The sequence below is a fragment of the Lissotriton vulgaris genome, chromosome 2_1, assembly GCF_964263255.1.
Source record: "Lissotriton vulgaris chromosome 2_1, aLisVul1.2, whole genome shotgun sequence".
NCBI classification, from domain to species: domain Eukaryota; kingdom Metazoa; phylum Chordata; class Amphibia; order Caudata; family Salamandridae; genus Lissotriton; species Lissotriton vulgaris.
Window position 1 is genome coordinate 22,198,368 of NC_141687.1, and position 22,091 is coordinate 22,220,458.

Genomic DNA, 22,091 nt, shown 5'->3' on the forward strand with positions numbered 1-22,091 from the left:
AATGGGTATCTCCAGGGTGAGACCAGGCATCCCCGGCGGTCTGGTGGGGCCGTTAGTGAAGATGAGGCAAGCTAATGCCCAGAGTTGCCGAGTGTGATCGCTGATCAGAGTGGGCACCGAGGCGAGAGAATTATCGAGTCCGCGGACCCTGGTCCAGAAACCTGCCGCGCCAGGAATCGAACCCTGGTCCCGGGCCGTCCTCTGCTCTCGGGTCTGCCGCCTCTAACCAGTGAGCCACACTACTTCACCCATGGTTTTATGCTGACTAATGTAACCTAAGCATATATAAGGTCCCTGTTTTCTGTACTCCATAGACTGCCTCATACAGTTCCTGAGGGTACTGTGAGGTTATTAAAATATGAATTTTGTATTACAGCTTCTATGCCAATCTCTTCTTTGTTGGTTTAAAAGGACCTATGTATGGATTCTATGTTCAACAAATGGCGCTCCAATGTGGACCTCATCAGAGAAGTGGCTATCCAAGGGAGACAGGAATCTACAGAGGAAGACAGGACAGGACTCTATTAAGGAGGTACTCTGTGCATGAAGATTCTGGGGATTCTCTGTCTCTGCAGCCCAGTATATTTCTGGTCTTCCAGATTTTGATCCTCCACCTGTTTACCACTCCTGACTGAGAACCTTTCTGGTGTGAGTATTCTAAAAACAACCGTTAGGTCATTCAGAACTTGGCAGTGAGAGGTTGGAGCTTTGTGCTTGTGAGATTTGGGCTTTGGAAAGGTCGTCAACATGTGATTTGTTTTGGAAATTGGCCAATATTTGGAATTTGGAAATATATGAATCAAAATTTGTGTAGGCAGGTAATGAGGAGACTTTTCTCTATTTTTTTTATAAAACTTGAACAGCACATTATTTAAGTGCTACTTTGCGTATAATATTGTATATTTTGCAGTATTTTTGGCATGCCTGTTTCAAGCACACAGCAAAAGAATGTATTGCTCTTGGAAGTACTATTATGGAACTTGCATGGAATCAGCTGGCTCCCCTAGAGGGAATACCTAAATAGGTTTAGGTATAAAAAAAATATTTCTTCCTTGGTGACTCTGTATCCCATGGAATTAAAATATGTACAGGATCCTATTTTGCACACTTTTATCAATGGAGATATGCAGCATTTGTTTTGGTGTTCTGCCAGCCCAAACTAGTGAATTTGGTGTATTTTAGCTTCTTCAAAATGAAACAGTCTGTTGGGCTGTTTGGAATACTATTGAGAAGCTCTTCTTGTAAATTTGACTTACAACTAGTATTTACAATTGGGTTGATTTATGTACAGTCTGTGGGCTGTCCTTTGTTTTTGTCCTAAGTGTTGATCTGTGGGTTAAATATGTGTTCAAATGTCTATGTGGTTTGTGGTTTCACATTGGTGGTACTTGTGTGAGTAAATAGCGATTGAGCTCTTTGTGTAAGAATGGCTAGCATTAAGCGCGCTGTACTGTGTGTTCTGAGTGTATGACCCCCTTCTGTAAATGTCTAGAATGAGCTCAATGTGTTTGTGTTTTATTTACTGTCATCATTCTGTAATGCAAAATGTAATTTAATTAATATTAAATAAAAATCCAGAAATCAATTATATAACATATGCTAAATAGCTATATGTTACTATTAAACTGAGGGAGTAAGACACTATACATATGTGCAAATTGCTAAATATGAAATTAGAATTCACATTCAATAGGAATAAAATAGGCCTCAAAAACAAAATTGTGTATTTTGTAATGATTATGACTAACATAAAATGTTACGGTATTTTCCTTGGATACACTGTATTAGATATTAAAAGGTATTTCACATCATCTGAGTAAATTGGTTGTTGCTGAACTAAACTCACATTATAGACTGATACATTGAAATGCCTCAGTTTTAAATAGACTGTCACTGTGCTTACATTTCAACACTAAAAAAGAAGCTTTCCAACAGCTGTGTGTTAACTGTCACTACGAAGCAGCTGTCTTTTTAACTGAGGGCCACAGAGAGCAAGGGATGTTGACTCAGCTAGGATTTAAATCAGTGCAAACACTGTAAAACCCTGCATTTCAGACTGCTGTTTTAAAAATTAGAAATACAGTTTCATTATTTTGGATAACAGAGAACAGATTGACAGTAGAGATTTCCTTTCTTAATGCCTTTTTTCATAAGCATATCTGTGGTTCTGATGTTAAATAATGACTGTCCTTTAAAAAGTGGAGCAAGATTTTTTCATGTTTTAAGTTAGGCTTCTGTGCTTAGGCTTATGAATGAATGCGCCTAAATATGATAGGCAAGAAATGAAGCTTGCTTTTCATATGTGGAATTATCAAAATGATTGGTTTTATTAAAAAATATATATACATAAAAAATAAATTAAATTCGTTTTTTAATCTTTATAAAGCTTAATAATCATACTGTGACCTCCTAGCATTAAAATTGAATTTAAGCAGTGTTGTATCGCATAATGAGGAAACTTACATGTGAACTGTCACTTTACCCAGACGTACAAAACTCATTTTTATAAGGATATACGTTATGCATTTCTGATGCCCCATCTCTGGAATGTGTAGAGAACATTCTGGGGATGACTATTATGCAAAAACATTGTAGGATATTCATTTTTAAGTGCTCCAAATAACAAAGTCGAAATTGGGTAAAATTCACTATTTAAAAGCAAATCTACCACTCAGAGCAGATTTTAAACTGCTCTCAGGCTTTAGTAAATGCACACATGTAAATCCTACTACTGCAATAGGATAGTGGGAGCAGACAACTCAGCGAAGGAGCTGTTCTCCGTTTACAAAGAGATCTCCAATCTCTCCAACACTACGGTTCCTATGACAGGGTCAGAGGAGTCCTACAATCGGATGGCAGATTTCTTCTCACATAAGGTAAAGAAGATCTACTCCTCATTCCCGGTAATGGCAAAAGAAGGCCACCCGGGAGGGGACATCTCTACCAATGTGGAAAACACGGACTGCCTCAAAACCTTTAGAGTTCCATCTCGGGAGATCATTTGTACTATAGAGGGCAGTATCAACTCAGGCTCCCTTAAAGATCCTGCGTCACCTAAAACACTGAGAGGCGGTGTGGAGACTCTTGAACCTTATATCAGACACCTACTAGAGCTCTCCTTTGAGGAAGGCAAGGTACCTAAAACTTGGAAGGAGGCTGTGGTGCTCCCCCTGGAAAAAAAAACTAATATCAGTATGGAGCAATTGGAGAATTTGCGTCCCATTTCACTCCTGCCATACCTCGCCAAGATCGCAGAGAAGGCCGTCAATAATCAGCTGACAGCCTACATTGAGGCCAATAGACTGCTCCATCGCACTCAATCGGGTTTCCAGGCACTCCACTCGACCTAGTCAGCATTGCTGTTAGCCACAGAAACCTTACGGAAACATGCTGACGAAGGCCACATGGCGGCACTGATCCTGCTGGATCTCAGTGCCGCATTCGACACTGTGGCCCATCACACGCTGCTACATTGTTTAAAGAGGGGAGGAGTGGTGGACAAGGCATGGGAATGGTTGGAGTCCTTCTTGTCGGACCATAGTTTTTAAGTGGCACAGGGAACTTTCCGGTCCAAAGCCATCAGCCTCAAGCAGGGGGTGCCTCAGGGGTTCAGCCTAAGCCCTACCCTTTTCAATCTATATGTGACACCAAATAGCTGAGATCATAGAAAGATTTGGGCTGGAAGTCGTGCCATATGCAGATGACACGCAACTAGTGGTGACATTGACCCAGCCGAAGGAGCAGGTAGCCGCTAATTTTAGGTCATGTTTGCAGGAATTGGCGGCATGGATGGCCAACAACTGCCTCAAACTGAATGGAAACAAGACAGAGGTCCTGATTGTGGGGAAGGCTCCGTCAGTGTGGACCTCAGCATGGTGGCCTCCAGCGCTGGGTCCTTTACCTATTCCCAGCAATCAAGTGAGGAACTTAGGGGTGTGGATCGATGACAAGATCTCGTTCGTGTACCACACTAAACGAGTGGTAGGCACATGCTTTGGCACGTTGAGGGTCCTTAGGAAGACACTGGACTATCTGCCTGTGACAGCTAGGAAGACCATGGTCCATGCACTAACAACATCAAGGCTGGACTATGGAAACGTCCTATATTTGGGAGCCAATGCTAAATGCATTCAGAGGCTGCAGCGCGTACAAAATGCGGCGGCCCGTCTGGTTCTGATGCTGCCCAAAAGAGCCGCATCCAAGAGAGCACTGAGAACACTGCATTGGCTTCCAATTAGGGAGCATGTGGCATTCAAAGCACTTTGTGTTGGTCACCGTATCCTACAAAGGAAAGGACCCACTTACCTTCACAACCTGCTCACGCCGTACCACCCGACCCGTCAACTGAGATCTAGCGGGACAGGGATGGTGCTGGCGCCTAAGTTCAGTAGAGTAAGAATGAGAGGACATTCCTTTCGTGTCTTGGCTGCTCAAAAATGGAACAGACTTCCTATGGAGCTTCGGCTAGGGGAGTCAAAGCTCAAGTTCGGCAAAGAGCTAAAAACATTCCTGTTTCCTAAAGATTAGGGCCAGGCTCTGTTCTGTTAGGTTCGAGTGAGCAGAATTAGCACATGAGTGGCTTAACGTGGCAGTCCATAGCGCGGGGATACACTAGTACAGTGTAACCAGGCGCTTTACAAGCTTAATAATAATAATAATAATAATAATAATAATAATAACACAAATAGCTGACTTCTATATTGCTAGAAAAGTATACCGCACACTGCTTACAATTGAAAATATGTATCAAAGCCAGCAGAAGTTATTCTCTTACCTCTAAACTGTCAAACAGGGGAATGGGTCTGCTTGTTCAGCTCTCTGTCTCCAGGGTGACTTTGAATTAGGGAAAGCCGCATGGAAACTCTTGCACACAAAATGGGACAGCTGCTACTGAGGTAAAGGTCGGGTTCTACATTTAGAAGCCTAGTGGGGCTCACAGTAAGGTTTGTGTGGTAATAGTTAGAATTAGATGATGCGGTCATGATGCAGTGGAACTGCATCAATGTGAATGTTCCAATTTAAACCAGTATTGTGGGTTTGCTGATGGTTGCTGTACTTGACTTGTACTGAATAAAAGTCATCTCATCTCAACTTTTTGTGTGGATTACTACATATTTTGGCGACGAGGACCTGCGCAGAGGACAGGTAGCGGATCAACCATCACCTCTGGAATGATGCTATGTTAAATTAGCACTATTGAAGAAACGGAAAAAAAAGAGGGAAAATTCCATCTTAAATTGTAAGTGCTTTTAGAAAGCTGTATGGAATCCATTATCATTCTATTGACCCTCTCTACAAGTCCATTTGCCTGCGGACGGAACAAAGCCACTCTCTCATGACTAATGCCCAAACTTAGAAGAAAACTAGTCATATCTGAAGAAACTAACTGAACACCATTGCCAGTTATGAGAGTTTTGGGTACCCCTTCAACCAGGAAAACCTCTTTTAAAAATGCAATCACATTTGAAGTGCAGATTTGCCTCATTGATTTGCAAGTAAACCACTTGCTATGGTAATCCACCAACACAAGCAAAAACCGATTATTGCAACCCAATTTGTCAATTGGACCCAAGACATCCAAGGCTAATTTCTCCCAAGGTTTCATGGGAATCTGATTTATTGTAAAATAGTTCATTGATATGTATTGTACTTTGCAATGTGTTTCATTTTCTAATGTTTTCTTACTTTCTTTCTTTTTGATTCCATAGGTGGGAAGATATGTGGTAATGGTTAGAATTAGATGATGCGGTCATGATGCAGTGGAACTGCATCAATGTGAATGTTCCAATTTAAACCAGTATTGTGGGTTTGCTGATGGTTGCTGTACTTGACTTGTACTGAATAAAAGTCATCTCATCTCAACTTTTTGTGTGGATTACTACAGTTTGCTTTGACATTTTGACCTCTGAAACTTTTTGAAAGCAGTGATGCACTGATATGAATAAAGCTGCAATATAATGGTATATGTGAACTTTAATTAACAGATAGCTTTGCCATATATACATCTCTAATGCTTTTATTCTGAGTATTACTGTACAAAAGCTGAGGCAATGAAATTTAGTTTGAATTCATGTAGTATACTTGCTAAAGGGATTGGTGGTTGGTTATTCATGTTCTTTAGCTCGCTCAAATGTGCTATTTACCTCCTCAGAGTTTGTTTATGTCCAGTTGCTATAAATAGGGGTTGATAGTATTGACAGAAGTGAAACCTGTTTCAAGTTTCCTACTGTAAAAATGGGGAAGGAGGCTAGCTCCTCTACAAATTAAGGGTGGGCAAATTTTTGTTTTCTCTCTCTTTTTCTCAATTTAGTTTTAGCCTGCTTAAATGTCTATGAAATAGCCATGAGACATATAATTAGCTATTCAGTAATACTGTTTAAAACATTGTTAGCATTAATAAAATGAATAAATATATATTTTATGTTACTGCCCATCATGTTTGATGAAATTATGAAAGGATGAGTAGTCTAGATTGCTGTTCCCTTATTTTGATCTTTAAGGGGCACTAGATGTGGGTAGTATTTGTTCTAAAATTCCTAAGTGATAACACCATTATTGTATGTTATTCTCATGCTACATAGTTTTGCAAGGGCATTACTAGTTTATATTAGCTAGTCTGTGTAAATAAACTGATAGTCCTTATTAGAGCTTATGTTGCATAGTTTGGATTGTGAAAAGTAGAACGCAGGAAAGATGGCCATGTGATCCTTAACAAACATTTTTGAAGATAATATTGTTTTATAGGAGTTTGTTTGTCATAACAATTTCTACTGGAGAAAATGTAATCCCTGTTAAATTAGTAGTTTTAGATTTTCCTGTTGCGCCTATAATATGAGAGCATGGTCCTAAGCATACAATGTAGGTGCTTTTATTAGGAGAAATAATTTTAGAAGTGTCTGCAGTCCTGTACAAGTAATGTAAAGTTTACGAGCAAAAGTGTAGAACAATTATTTTTTTCTTGAGAGTTTTCAGATTAGTACACAGGAATACACCAATGTAAGGATTTGGAGCATGTCTGTATTGTTTTTCTCTTTTCCTCAGAATTTTGTGAATGAGCACAGACTTTCTTGGTTGCTAGGGATTAGGTGAGGTATTACTCTTGTCAGTTCACCAAAGAGTTCCTTTTATACTTTGTACACAAAGGAGCTGTAGGGGTAGTGAACAGGTCATCCCCCACTCTTAATCATATACACAACAAAGGACCTGTTCACACGGTGAAATTTATCCTTAGATCCGCACCTCTATTCCCAAAATGTTCGAGGGGCAGTGGTTTAATTATACACCAACTGTTTTTACCAGATCTGGGTCACCACTTTAAAAACTATACACTTTGAGTTGCTGCGTTGCTACCAAGTAGTGTTTTCCCCGTGTTCTCCCTCCCCAAATTTGAGGAACAAGTAACGAGGAAATACATGAGAAACATAAAGAAGGAAAAATTGTGTGAAACGTTGGTGGTTCCTCACGGAAGTAACACCATAGGGGTAATTAGGCTGGTACTCACCTACTACCTCAGGTTCTCTCATCAGCAACCACCAACTTAAACAAACATGTGTAAAGTGTGAGAAAGAAAAGAAAACAGTGAACACTGGTGCTAGGGCGTGGAAAACTGCAAGTACACCAGTAAAAAATCCGATGTACCGCAGGATTCAACCCCACTTTAATAAAACTGAGCTAGAACACACTGGTATTTGTACTTAATTCAGTGCTGTGTGTCTGCCCCATTAAAAGCCGACATGTTTCATTGCCCAAGGATAAACTCACGGCAACTTCATCATGGCGTGGGTACTGTCACTTCACCCTGCACCAATTTAGTTTTTATATTTGTATTCCTGGGGAAACATAAACGGTACACAACGCAACAATTTCAGTTGACACATTTTTATGGAACTGGATGTTAAAAAACCCCATAGGGTGTCATAAGCATTTACCGGGATAAAGCCCATTACGGGCATACATGTACCCGTCTGGAAGACTGTGCTAAGTCACTCTTGCACTACTTATCACTTGTACTGCCACCGTCAGTCTGAAAAACGTGTTTTTTGTTATATTTAAAAACAGAGCAATAAAATGAAATACATCACAGCCCTGCCTCATACTCATTATGTAATATGAATCACTCATTAAAAGCAAGGAAGACTGTCTCACAAATAAAATGTCCCGGCTGTAATCTGACTTTAAAAAATGTGTATTCTGGAAGAGCCAATAACAAACTTTGTTTTTCAACTGTGACTGGGATTCAACTTGCACATTACTCAAGGGAGGAACATTCACGAGGATTGCTACATAAGGAACACACTGGTGGAAGGTGTAACGTCCCCTTATCATCTCGGGTATTAGAGACTTTTCTATTTTTGGGACAACAGTGTGGATGCTTGCTCATTTATGCCCTTTTTGTGCCGATTGGTCCCATTAGTAACATTAATGTCTGTGGAAAAGGGACCTTGCCTGCTAACAGAAGGGGGCGGATCCTTGTTAGCCAAATGGCTAGAACATTCGGACCTACCGTGCTTCTGCACAGCTACACTAGCTAATGACACCATTCCTCACTAAGCTCAACGGTTCAGCATTGTGGTTAATTGATGGCCTATCTCTTGATTCAGAGTGCCCACTACGAGCTGAACTCCCGACTGAATCTTTAGATTTTACCCCAGAGCATGAAATTGTGTCCTCAACCAATGTGCACACAGAAGCCACAGTGGATTCTAATTGATCAAGTCTTTGCAATATTGGGAGGAAGTTGTTATTATTTGTTACATCTTCTGGGGGAGATGTCACCACCACATTGACATCACTAGCGGGTAAACTAATCAGAACCTCAAGCCTGGATAATGTATCCTCAATCACACGTAGGTTATTACGAATAGGGTCAAGCAATACAGAGATTAACAACTCCAATCTACTCCACTGATCATTATTACATTCCCCAGTCTGTTGGTTGGAGACTACACTCAGACAGATCATAGGTTGACCCTTGTTTATTATCCTTCACCATGGTTTCATGTGGAAGGGTCTTGGCGATATACTTCTTGGCTCTGGGCTTTGATTTTGACTTAGAGTTGGGCTTTTGCGAAGTACTAACCCCATGGCACCTAGGAAGCGGTTCAGTAGTGGAGGACTGGGCCTCACCAACCTTCCCCGGGATTACATTTTGGCTCCTTTTGGACCTCGTTATAACTTCTCCATCCATATCAACTGATACAACCTGAGCCTCTAGCATTATGGGAGGGGCTACTGGTTTTGTGATAAATGGCTAGGGCGAGATAACAATTTCCTTTTTCGATATATCATCCACACTAGGCTCCCCCAGCTCCATACCATGAGCAGTTACACAATTTTGCATGACCCCTGAACCAGTCTGTACACACCCGCGTCCCACGTTGCGGGATCCCTGACTGTGATTTATGCGCCTCCTGGCACTGGCGGTGACGTGGCTCGCGTTGCAGTGTGGGGGCTGTGGTTCTCTCTCCCCGCTGTTAGGAAATGAAGGTACAGCAAGACTGGTGGTGCGGCAGTGTTTGAATTAGGCTCATTGCCACATTACTTTTAAGTCCCACTAACTTGAGCAAGTACAGGCAACAGAGTTTAATAAATGGAAAGAAAGCATTAGCTTTCAGGGACACAGGGGCCAGTGTCACCATGGTGACAGAGAGACGTGTGTCGCCTGAACAAAAAATACTTGGACAGACGTACCAAGTAAGCAAGGCTAGCAATGTAAGGACTGATCATTCCTTGGCAGTTGTGAATCTCAGCTGGGGAGGGGTAACAGGACATACGAGAGTTGTGGTCTCTCCAGACTTACCTGTAGATTTTCTGTTGGGCTATGATTTAGAAGCTTCAGCCTGGTCTGAAGTAGAGTTCAGGACTCGTGCAGAGATGATGGGCATCCCTGCCAGTGTCTTTGCTGTCACCAGGGCTCCGGCCAAACAGCTCAGCACTGAGGGAGCACTGGATTCTGAAAAAATAGACCAGATTACTCCTAAGAGAAGGAGCAGGAAGGGTAAGGAATAATCCTCCTCCAAAGCTCCCAGTGAGGATCGGTCTCCTGAGAAGATGATCTCAGTCTCTACGAAGGAACTGTCCCAGAGGAACTTGGGCTAGACTAGACAGACTTCTTTAAGGCCGGGGACCCTTACAGGGATGACCTGAGTTTGGAGCAGCAATCCTGCCCCTCTCTTGAACAGCTCAGACAACAAGTTACTGCTGAGGAAGCAGGGAATCTCAGTGGGTCCTGTAGGATCTATTCGAAAGATGGGCTTCTCTATTCTGAAAGTAGAGACCACAAGCCTGGTGCTAACAGGAGGTTGGTAATACCTCAGACGTTCAAGGGTTTTCTTTTCTCCCGGGCACATGACATTTCCTTGCATGACACCCTGAGCAAAGTAAGACTTGGGACAGAGTTGTCCCTCATTTTCACTGGCCTCACATGTCGGAAGACACCAAGGAGTTTTTTTGCTCCTGTGTCACTTGCCAAGCCAGTGTCAAGTCAGGTGGCACTACAAAGGCCCCCTTAATTTGGCTCCCAGTGGTTGGGGTTCCCTTTGAGGGGCTAGGTATTGACATTGTTGGTCCCTTAATACCGGACTGAAACCAGAGAAGCAGGCAGTTCTCTTCTGCCGAATAGGGAAACAATTGTTTTTCGCCGGGAGGACAAGACAAAAGCGCCCCTGGTTTCCACTTCTTTCAAACAGAAAAAGACGCTCTTTAACGAGCAGTATCGCCAAGTGCACCACGTTTATCTGCAGGACTTTTAAACCGAAGTCAGACACACAAAAGTGTGAAAGAAAACTGATGTCACCTCACTTATCCTTAAGCGCACATTTCTACAACTGAACGTACAGGGAGTTTATCCAAACAAGAATTTAAAGGGTGATCGTTCTTGACCCCAGATACACGACAGACAAAAGATTGAGTCTTGATAAAGGTGGTCCAAAACTATTTCAACCACCGAAACGCGTCGACGCAATTTCCAAGTACAATTCCTAGACTCGGATACCGGTGTTGATACAATATAAAAACTGTGCACAGCACATGGTTATCACATTGAGTTCGAATGTACACCTAGTACTGTAACAATTGGATGTCGTACTGTTGTCTGTTCCCCTTTCCTCGTATCAATATTGCTGGTCGATTTTGATCTCCATGTATGTCAAAAAACCGTTTTAACAATTTTTCCTCCAATTTATTTGTTTTTATTTGTGTACAGTGGCGCTCTTGCCCACTTGTGTTTTTTTAATATATTTTGTAATATTAATAAATTGTGTACAATTTTCTTAACTTTATTGTCCTAATTGATTTGTTATTTAAGTTGTTTTATTGAATATCTCATTCAAGGGAACTTCTTCTCAGTATTGGTCCCTTAATCCCTCCAACTGCATCTGGACACAGTTACATCCTAGTGGTGGTGTACCATGCCATAGGTATACAGACAATTCCCCTTAGAACCACTACTGCTCGTACACTGGCCAGGGCCCTCCTGGGAATCTTTTCCACAGTGGGCATCCATAAGGAGGTCTTAACAGACAGAGGTACCAATGTTATTTCTAATATTATCACTGCTATGGGGATAGAGTGTGGAGTAAACTATAAGTTTAACACACCCTACCATCCACAGTGCAATGGGCTTGTTGAAAGGTTTATTATTATTTATTATTTATTATTATTTAGTATATTTGTAGAGCGCAAAACCTGTCACCCAAAGGGCATCCTGGCGCTTTGATCAAGAACCATAGACTTAACAGCTCAGGCCATTTATGGAAATAGGCGGGTTTTTAACGCTTTCCTAAAGGGAAGGTAGTCCTTGTGGCTTCTCAGAGAGAGTGTCTTTCAAAAAAGAGTTTGGCCCTTGTGGACAGAAGTGGGGTAAGGGCCCAAATACTTTATACAAAAAGAGGAAGGAACCCACACTTCAATGTATTTCACACCATTCAATTTTGGATGAAAAGATAAACAAAACTTAATATGTTTATCAGGGCGATTATTTACGCCGTTTTTATTCATCAATTTTGTGAAAAAAGGCAAATTTTGGTGGATATTATTTATGTCAAGACAAATAACACTGCTATTTACGTACTGACCAACAAAGTCGTGATGCCTAATCTTTACAACACATAAATCAAAATACATAAACGATGTGAAGACATATAACTAGTGTGAATAATTTTACAAAAAAGTGATAACATTTCAAAAAGAAGGGAAAGTTGTCAAGGTATTTTTCAGTAACATCAATATGAGCATTTAAGCACACGTACATTTAATCACAAAAGAAATATTTGACCATAACGCAGCCTTCAAATGAGTCTGCGAGAAAAAACAAACAACCTCTCGGTAAAAATGTTTTTAGGCTATGAATTCCTAAGTATTTTATCTGTATTTCTTAGGACTTGATCCTGTACGCCTACGCGTTTCGAGTTTGGGAAAATCCTTCGCAAACTCTCTTCAGGGCCAAATGAATTCTTTCCCCTGTTCCTTAACCTAATAGTGAAAACACAAACAGATTGTGGACACTCATTATAATTTGCTCCCTTCAACCTGCTCTGTCTTTCTCATATGTACATCTTTCAAAATGAAACATACCTCTGGGGACTTGAGGTAAGCTCAGTTCATCCAAAACACTTTGATGGATTTGTCGAATCCGCGCGCTTTCTAAAAAAAGCACACACGGGATTTTGTGTCAGGTACTGGTCGTACAAAATTATTTTGCACATTTAAGTGAAGGTAAAAAAGGGTGGAAAACAGGACCAATTTTCTCATACCTGAATGTAAAGAGAGAAGGGAACCAGTTGTTCGCTGCAGTTTTCCGTTCTGAATTATAGGTATTTATTGCTGTGACACTCGTTTTTCACATACAGTCACTGCAAGTAAAATGAACGTATTACTTGCTTATAAGTAATGGATTTAACTTAGTCCAAAGGCGTTATGTGTTGAGACACACAGTCACTTACTAGAAATCTTTTCAGCCATTCAAAACTGTAGGAGTGGGCAGGTCGCAATGGCTTTCAAACCGCCTCAGTTTCCAAGGATTCCCGGGGTGGGCCGGTTCCCCTTTTCAAGCTTCCATCAGGTTCCGTGATTTTATCTAGAGGAAAGCGGGCGCTGGTTATTTGAAACGCAGTGGGTTAGTATGCTTGTGAGTGGGGCGGCGTCGCTTGTGATTTAATAAAAGCCGAACGCTTACATCGACTGCAGTCGTTGTCTCACAAAGGAGACGAGCGCTGGTTGCTTACAGTATTGCCGGTTATTTTACTCGGAAACAGCGCGGCGGCGCTTAAAAAGCCATTACCATTCCATTATGCAGTTTAAGTGTCTGCACGTACCTTCTGGTTTAGCAGCGTGTTCCTTAGATACGACTGATTGTCTCCGGCTGTGATTCAGCTCTTGAGCCTGCCTCAAAGTACATTGATTTCTTCTTGAAGCCTTTTTTGTCTGAAGTCAAATCGTATCTAACGGATACCATTGACTTCATTAATAAACTACAAGACATGACATTTGACCCAGAAACGCAACTGATGGTAACATTAGACGTCACCTCACTTTACACTCAAATTCCCCAAGATGAGGCCCTTGAGGTGATGGAAATCTATTTGGAACAACGTGAAAGACCACACAGAGTTCCAACTGCGTTTATTCTAGCTCTGGCCAAAATTACATTGAAAAGTAACTATTTCAAGTTTGAGAACGATTTCTTCGTCCAAGTCAAAGGCACAGCTATGGGTTGTCCATATGCGCCAGAAATGGCAGTATTGTACATGTCACAATACGAAGAAAAGTTCATCTATAATGACAACCCTTTTAGCGCAAACATCAAACAATGGTTAAGGTATATTGACGATGTCTGGCTCCTGTGGCAGGGGAGCCAGGCAGAGCTCACTGCCTTTCATGAATGGTTAAATTCTAGACACCCTGACATCAAATTTTCCATTGACTGCAGCAATCATAAAATTACATTTCTTGACGTGGCAATCTGCATCCAGGGGGATAAGTTTACCACTACTCTGTTTAAGAAGCCAACAGACAAAAACACAATCTTACATTATAAGAGTGCACATCGACAGTGCCTGAAACAGAACCTCCCGTATGGCCAACTACTTAGAATTAGGCGCAATTGCTCTGAACTCGATGAGTTCAACGCACACGCAGACACCTTCTGCGAAGAGTTAACCAAAAGGGGCTACCCGGAAAAACTTCTGAAGCATTCTAAGAAAAGAGCACGCTTCACCCCCAGAGAAGATTTGCTGAAAATAAAAAACAAAAAAGAGTTAGAGAAACTCGTTTGTGTGACTACCTACGGGGTTCACACTAATAAATTTCGTCAAATCATATTGCGCAATTGGCACTTGTTGGAGGGAATGGAATTTCCCTTGCAAAAGCCAATTTTTGCAATGAAGAAAAATCCGAGCGTCGGCCAACAGATCATTAGAGCTGATAGCTATATACAAAAACCCAAGAGTGATCTGATAGCCAAATGGAACCTTAAACCCGTTACAGGCCACCATAAATGTGGTACTTGTGTGGCCTGCAACAATGTTGTAGAAGGAGATGAATTTTGCCATAATGGCAGGAAATGGAGACACAGTTTACACACAAACTGTAAAAGTAAAAATGTCATCTATGGGATCCTGTGCGCATGCAATAGATTGTACATAGGTAAAACATGTCAGCAAGTAAATGTCAGGATAACACAACATCGTTCACGATTAAAGAAAAAAGTACAAAATGCCCCAATGGTGGAGCACTTTTCGGCTGCTAATCATAAAGAAACAGACTTTACATGGACAGTTCTAGCTGGAATGGATCCACAGCACAGATCGCCTAATGTCGAGAAGGCGCTGTTGCGCAAAGAGGCCTATTTGATACTTCGTTTTGACACCATCAACACTGGTCTCAATTCAATTAGTGAAATAACCAGGCTGTAAAACTGGCCCACTGGCCAGTCAGACTTCAGGTCCCACAATGCACCATTATGGGATACCAAGATACCTCACCTGTGATTGGTCAAACAAACAGCGAGCCTCTTAGAGAGGCTGATGGGACTGAATCCTATTCAGCCCATGTGATGGAATGAGGAAGTCGAACACGCTGCTAAACCAGAAGGTACGTGCAGACACTTAAACTGCATAATGGAATGGTAATGGCTTTTTAAGCGCCGCCGCGCTGTTTCCGAGTAAAATAACCGGCAATACTGTAAGCAACCAGCGCTCGTCTCCTTTGTGAGACAATGACTGCAGTCGATGTAAGCGTTCGGCTTTTAATAAATCACAAGCGACGCTGCCCCACTCACAAGCATACTGACCCACTGCGTTTCAAATAACCAGCGCCCGCTTTCCTCTAGATAAAATCACGGAACCTGATGGAAGCTTGAAAAGGGGAACCGGCCCACCCCGGGAATCCTCGGAAACTGAGGCGGTTTGAAAGCCATTGCGACCTGCCCACTCCTACAGTTTTGAATGGCTGAAAAGATTTCTAGTAAGTGACTGTGTGTCTCAACACATAACGCCTTTGGACTAAGTTAAATCCATTACTTATAAGCAAGTAATACGTTCATTTTACTTGCAGTGACTGTATGTGAAAAACGAGTGTCACAGCAATAAATACCTATAATTCAGAACGGACAACTGCAGCGAACAACTGGTTCCCTTCTCTCTTTACATTCAGGTATGAGAAAATTGGTCCTGTTTTCCACCCTTTTTTACCTTCAATTAAATGTGCAAAATAATTTTGTACGACCAGTACCTGACACAAAATCCCGTGTGTGTTTTTTTTAGAAAGCGCGCAGATTCGACAAATCCATCAAAGTGTTTTGGATGAACTGAGCTTACCTCAAGTCCCCAGAGGTATGTTTCATTTTGAAAGATGTACATATGAGAAAGACAGAGCAGGTTGAAGGGAGCAAATTATAATGAGTGTCCACAATCTGTTTGTGTTTTCACTATTAGGTTAAGGAACAGGGGAAAGAATTCATTTGGCCCTGAAGAGAGTTTGCGAAGAAATTTCCCAAACTCGAAACGCGTAGGCGAACAGGATCAAGTCCTAAGAAATACAGATAAAATACTTAGGAATTCATAGCCTAAAAACATTTTTACCGAGAGGTTGTTTGTTTTTTCTCGCAGACTCATTTGAAGGCTGCGTTATGGTCAAATATTTCTTTTGTGATTAAATGTACGTGTGCTTAAATGCTCATATTGATGTTACTGAAAAATACCTTGACAACTTTCCCTTCTTTTTGAAATGTTATCACTTTTTTGTAAAATTATTCACACTAGTTATATGTCTTCACATCCTTTATGTATTTTGATTTATGTGTTGTAAAGATTAGGCATCACGACTTTGTTGGTCAGTACGTAAATAGCAGTGTTATTTGTCTTGACATAAATAATATCCACCAAAATTTGCCTTTTTTCACAAAATTGATGAATAAAAACGGCGTAAATAATCGCCCTGATAAACATATTAGGTTTTGTTTATCTTTTCATCCAAAATTGAATGGTGTGAAATACATTGAAGTGTGGGTTCTCAGAGAGAGTGGCAGGGAGTTCCAAAGTTTGGCCGCTGCGACACTAAAGGAGCGGCCACCCATCTTCACTCTGTGAAACCTCGGGACTACAAGAAGATGCGCCGAAGAAGAGCGGAGGGGCCGCGAAGCAGAGTACCATGCAAACATCTTTTGCAAAGGGATGGGGCCCTGTTGGTGTACAGCTTTAAACACAAGACATGCAGCTTTGTATTGTACCCGCAGATGAACCGGGAGCCAGTGTAGGTCTCTTAAAGCAAGGGTGGAGGAGCTGGACATAGGGCGAGAGAGAGCCAACTTGGCGGCCATGTTTTGCACCCGCTGTAGCTTACTGGTCAGATTTTTAGGGGCCTCCAAAAGAAGCCCATTGCAGTAGTCGAGGCAACGTAATATAGTCCCACAAACTACTTCCGGCCTTGCTTGAGCGGGGAGATGGGGCAAAACCTTGCGCAACATGCGCAGCAGCATCATACACGTAGAAGTGGTTTTATTGACGTGTATGTCAAGCTGTAGGTTAGGGCCAAAAATCACCCCCAGATTACGGGCTGATTCCGCCGCCAGTACTGGCTCAAGAAAGGTACTAGGCCAAAAGTTATCTGGGAGTGCCCGCGGAATCCTGTCGATGGAACAATGGAGTACCTTCGTCTTGGAGCTATTAAATTGAAGAGAATTAGCTCGTAGCCAGTCTGCTGTGGCTGCCATGCAGCGATGGAAAGTATCCAGCGAGACCGCATTATTCCCTTCCAGAGAAAAGACCAGCTGGGTGTCATCGGCATAATTAAATGCCGAGACACCAAAGGATTTTATTAGCTGGACTAAAGGACGGAGGTACAAGTTGAAGAGTATAGGGCTGATGGCCGAGCCCTGTGGGACCCCCTGTCCTACACTCCTTGGCTCAGAGGTAAATGGTGGAAGTGAAACCAACTGTTGCCTGCCATCAAGATAGGATGTCAGCCAGTCTCTTGCCCCCTCAGTAACCCCGCGCTCCTCCAGTCTCCTGACAAGGGTCCGATGGCAGACCGTGTCGAACGTGGCCGACATGTCGAGCAGCACTAGAAAGGCTGCCCGACCACTGTCGACACGCGAACGAAGATTGTCCAACACGGTCACCAGCGCGGACTCCGTCCCGTGTCCGGGGCGGAAGCCAAACTGGTCCTTATCGAACCAGCCGATGTTCTCCAGGAAACCTGAGAGTGAACGAGTCACCCATTTTTCCAGAATCTTGATCGGAAAAGGGAGCAAGGAAATAGGCCTGTAGTTGGAGAGACAGGCAGGCTCCAAAGTGGGCTTTTTAAGCAGAGGTGACACTACTGCTAATTTCCAGCATTCTGGCACCGATGCCGACTCCAAAGATTGGAGACAGATCGAGAACAAAGGCAAGGAAAGATCTGCATGGAAAGCCTTCCAGAATTTAGGGGGCAGTGGGTCGAGCGGGGACCCCGAGGACACCGTATGTGCCACCGTACAAAATTCCTCGAAGGAAGGGGAAGGAAAAAAACTTAGTTGGGGTCGACTGGGGGGGGTAACCGGAGCTCCCAAACAAATGTCAGGGGCATTGAGCTGGGGTCGACTGGATGGGCTGCCCGGAGCTCCCAGACACAGGTCATCACCACCCGTCTGGGGTCGACTGGGCAGACCCACCGGAGCTCCCACGCCCAGGGCTCCCAAGGTGCAACCAGAGCCAGTCGGCTGGGGTCGACTGGGTGAACTACCCGGAGCTCCCAGACTCGGGCCAATGGCATCAGTCCGGGGTCGACTGGGCAGATCAACCGGAGTTCCCATATCCGACACTCTTGGAGGAAGGACAGGCGACCGGGGTCGACTGGATGGCACGGCCGGAGCTCCCAAGCCAGTGCTGGAGGCAATTGGCTGGGGTCGACTGAGCGAGCCAACCGGAGCTCCCGAGCCGAAGGCAGTAGGTAAAAGGTGCGTTAGGCCCTCTAGGATCTTAGCAGTCTTCTCCTCAAAAGCGGTGGCCAGTGAGTCACAAAGTGCCTGCGACGCACGGACCGAGTTAGCCGCACAGACAGGGTGGGACAAGTCCCTGACAATTTTAAACAGGGCTTGGGATTTATTAGACACCTGAGTCAAAGAGGCTTCTAAGAAGGCCGCTTTGGCCCTCTTAATCTGGGCCTTGTAATCACGCAATGCGAGTCTGTACGAGATTTTTGCCGGGGCGGAGTACTGCTTCCTCCACACTCTCTCAGCACGTTTACAGCTCAGCTTCAGTTGTCGTAGCTCTTCCGTGTACCAGGGAAAAGCCCTGTTCACTCTCCCTCTAGATTTACGGAGGGGCACAACCTTGTCAAGCGTGTCAGTAATCGACCGGCATAACAAGGAGTAGCTTTCCTCCACCGAGTTACTCAAGCGGAAATTAGCAGGTATTAGGGAGGGCCTAGGAGATGAGCTGAGCAGTCGGGACCAAGATCTGCCCCATTTCGAAAGTCCTACCCCGGCGCCTTCAGAGGAATAATCCCCCAAACATAGAGAAAACGCCACAAGCGCATGATCAGTCCAGCACTGGGCTAGGATGTCGTTAATCACTGCCGATTCGCCGTCAGCGAAAATCAAGTCCAAGACATGACCACCCCTATGTGTCGCCGAGCAGACCAGTTGCTGACCAGTTTAGCAAGACCCTAAAGGGTATGATCATGGGACTTCCAGAAAACTTCAGGCGAAAATTGGATGTCTTAGTACCCTGCCTTCTCTTTGCCTACAGAGCGGTCACTCAGAAGTGGGTTGGCTACAACGTCTGTTTGGACATCCAAGAACTTAAAAAAGCTTGGCATTACCAAAAGGCTGTCCTGATTGTTTACCAGCCAGGCCAGAAAGTGTGGGTGTTGCAGCCTGTGGCCCCAGCAGCTCTCCAAGACAAGTGGAGTGGCTCCCACACCATCCTTGAAAAGAAAGGTGATGTCTGCTACTTGCTGGACCTAGGTACTCCAAGCAGTCCGCACAGGGTACTTCATGTGACACGCCTAAAACCTTTTGTGGACAGGGCTTATGTGGGCTTGCTCATGGCCACTGATGAGGGACAGAAGGAAGAGAGTGACCCTCTCCCTGATATCCTTTCACAGAACCCTGTTAATGGGTCAGTGGATGGAGTAGGTTTGGCAGGCAGCCTCACTGACCAACAGCAAGCTGATTGCACTAAGGTCCTCAATCAGTACAAGCATATGTTTTCTCTGACACCCACTAAAACCGCTTGGTGTACCCAGGAAGTGGACACAGGTGACAGTCTGACAGTAAAGAGCAACATTTACAGACAGCCTGACCATGTCAAAGACTGCATCAGGACAGAGGTTCAAAAGATGCTGGAATTGGGGGTTATTGGGCCTTCAGATAGCCACTGGGCTAGTCCATTAGTCCTGGTACCAAAACCTCACACCAAGGGTGGAAAGGGAGAAATTAGGGGCCCGATTCACAGAACTAACTTAAGACTAAATCCTAAACTTACTACCATTTTGGTATTCACAGAAGGCACTTACTCATTTTGGTATTCACAGAAGTTAGGAGTCTTAACTTTAGGACTCCTAAATGCCTTCTGTGAATACCGAAGCTTAATTTTAGGATTTTTCTCAGCTTAGGAGTAGTAAAGTTAGGACTCCTAACTTTAGGACTCCTAAATGCCTTCTGTGAATACCGAAAGTCTTAAAGTTAGGATTTTTCTCAGTTTAGGAGTAGTAAAGTTAGGACTCCTAACTTTAGGACTCCTAAATGCCTTCTGTGAATACCGAAAGTCTTAAAGTTAGGATTTTTCTCAGTTTAGGAGTAGTAAAGTTAGGACTCCTAACTTTAGGACTCCTAAATGCCTTCTGTGAATACCGAAAGTCTTAAAGTTAGGATTTTTCTCAGTTTAGGAGTAGTAAAGTTAGGACTCCTAACTTTAGGACTCCTAAATGCCTTCTGTGAATACCGAAAGTCTTAAAGTTAGGATTTTTTTCAGTTCAGGAGTCCTAAAGTTAGGAGTCCTAACTTTACTACATTTAAACTGAGAAAAATCTTTCGGTATTCACAGAAGGCATTGAGGAGTCCTAAAGGCAGGAGTCCTAACTTCTGTGAATACTGAAATCAGTAAGTGACTTCTGTGAATACCAACATGGTAGTAAGTTTAGGAGTTTGTCTTAAGTTAGTTCTGTGAATCTGGCCCTAGGTTTTGTGTGGACCACAGAGGCCTCAAAGCAGTCCCTATGACTAATGCCCATCCAATGCCCAGGGCAGATGAGCTCATAGATACTAGATTATATTTGACCTGACTACTGGCTACTGGAAAATCAGATTAGCTGAGGATGCCAAGCCAAAAAACAGCATTTTCACCCCCCAGTGGGCATTCTCCATGTAATGGGATTCCCCTTTGGACTGAAAAATGCACCTGCCACATTTCAGAGGTTGGGGAGCAAAGTTTTCACAGGTATGGAAGACTATAGTGCAGCATATCTAGATGATATTGCTGTCTTTAGCTCCACCTGGGAGGATCACCTGGTCCACCTGAGAAATGTTTTGGAGGCCCTGTAAAAAGGCAGGCCTCACTATCAAGGCTACTAAGTGCCAGATAGGGCAGAGTCAGGTTGAGTACCTGGGTCACCTTGAGGGTGGAGGCCAGGTTCAACCTTTGGAGAACAAGATACAGGCCATAAAGGACTGGGCTCCTCCAACTACCCAGACACAAGTCAGAGCCTTCTTGGGTCTGACTGGGCACTACAGGAGATGTGTCAAGGGGTATGGTTCCATAGTGACACCCCTGATTGACGTAACATAACTTCTAAGAAGCCTAAGAAAGTGCAGTGGACAGTCAGCAGTTAAAAGGCATTTGATGACCTGAAGCAGGCCATGTGCACTGCTCCAATTCTGCAAAGTCCAGAATACTCCAAATGATTCATTGTTCAAACAGGTGCTTCTGAGTTGGGGGCAAGGGCTGTGCAGGGGCTGTGCTATCACAATTGAATGATGAAGGTCAGGACCAACCAGTAGCTTTTATTAGCAGAAGGAGCTGTTTTGTCATAATTAGATAATAATAATAATAATAATAATAATAATAATAATAATAATAATAATAATAATAATAATAATAATAATAATAACAATAAATATAATATTAATAATAATAATAGCACTCGTACAGTGCATGGGTACACCAAATGGTGTGTCCCCGCGCTAAGGCAGAACTCCAAGAAAAAAGGAGGACAGAGTAAAGGACCTAGACCTGGAACAGCCATTTTTTCCGGAAGAGAACCTCTGAAGATTCTGAGCAGAGAGAAAGATGAAGAGAGTTCCAGTTTTTGGCTGCCAAATAGCTGAAAGATCGCGCCCCTTTCTAGCGTTTTGTACCTGAAGGACTTTGACCAGATAGGACCCGGCTGATCTGAGAAGACGCGTAGGATTATTCGGAGTAAATAAGCCATGCAGATAGCTCAGACCTTTGCTCTGTAAGCTACGGTGGCTAATGCATGAAGCTGTAAAAAGGCCTCTTTTCGCAACCGGCAGCCAAGGCAGGTCATTGAAAGCCTTCCCCGTAGAGACTCTCCTGGGTAGCTTCAAAACAATGCTAACTGCTGCATTCTGGGTACATTGTAGCCTGGGAAGA